A 1293-nucleotide genomic window follows, 5' to 3' on the forward strand; every position below is an offset into this window, starting at 1 on the left:
CGAGCTTTCTAAGTCTGTGAGGTTGGAGCCAATGTGGTCACTCCTGCCAGTGGACTTTACTTCCTGAGGGGAGGAGGAAACACTGTGATTTGACATCATCCCAGGCCCTCCCTCCACCCATCCAGACTCAGAAGGTAGAGCTGTTCACCTCAGGCTCAGAAGCAAGCATCAGAGTAAACCAAGTAGAAAATCCTTTTGGTAACTATGGTTAAATTAATTCAACAAGGGAGCGCTTACACAGAGGTGGCTCTAATGCCAAGATGGTTTCTGTAAACACACCGATGTCTAGGCCCGTCAGTGCCACAAAGTGACCAAATGAAAATGGTAAGGACGACTCATCGCAGTGAGCTAGGCTTTAAACTATAGACTATCAACAACTTCCTTGCTGGGGCCCCTGACTGGCTCAGTCGGTCATGACTCTTGCTCCCAGAGTCCTGAGTTCCAGCCCCATGGTAGGCATAGGGCCTGCCTAAAATCAATAAATAAACTGTCTTTAAAAAACAAAACAAAACACCAAAAACTTCCTTGCTTTGCTTCCGCCTTTTCTCTGTAAAAGCCTCTCCCTGAGCTCCTGTTGATGGAGTGCTGCTAAATTCTTCTGATTTGACACTGCCCAATTTAGATTGATTTTTCCCCAAATAAACTCAACGTATTTACTGAATATGCCTCAGTTTATCTTTTAACAGTTCTGGTATCAGAAGAAGGAACAAAGGAAGGAGACCCTTGACACACACACACCCCCCCCAGGAGCCACGAGCAAGGGGCACGGGTACTCGCCCAGCCCACAGAGCTTGAGGCTTTCTCGCTGCCCCTGCAGGTGACGGGCAAGTCCCCCTTGAGTCCTAGCTCCACAGCTTTTGTATTCCAAACTGTCAGACTTCAACGAGCATTTCTTTTTAGCTCCTGGGTCCAGAAACTGACTGTGTTCAACTTAAAAACTGGCCTGGGTCTGGGGACAGACTAGGTCCAATTTAAACTGGGCTGGGTCCAGCGTGAGGCCTCAGCGCCCCAAATAAAATATTGTGTTAAAGCTGAACAAGCAGGTTAACCTTACCAAAGGTAATCTTGAATGCCAGTGGCCACAGTGGAGAATTTTTAATTTAGGTGAATGTATCCATTTATGCGGTTCGCTAGAGAAAAAGGGTCTTAGCCAAACACTCACTATAAAAAGTGGGGGAAAATCATTTTCCTCCTCTGCAATTTCTGGCCACCAGAATAAGACCTGGGACACCCCACTCACTCCAGAGCCTGCAGACGGGATCGTGGGAAAACTGGCTGAAGCCAGCAGAGGAT

The sequence above is a fragment of the Ailuropoda melanoleuca genome, chromosome 2, assembly GCF_002007445.2.
Source record: "Ailuropoda melanoleuca isolate Jingjing chromosome 2, ASM200744v2, whole genome shotgun sequence".
Lineage (NCBI taxonomy): Eukaryota > Metazoa > Chordata > Mammalia > Carnivora > Ursidae > Ailuropoda > Ailuropoda melanoleuca.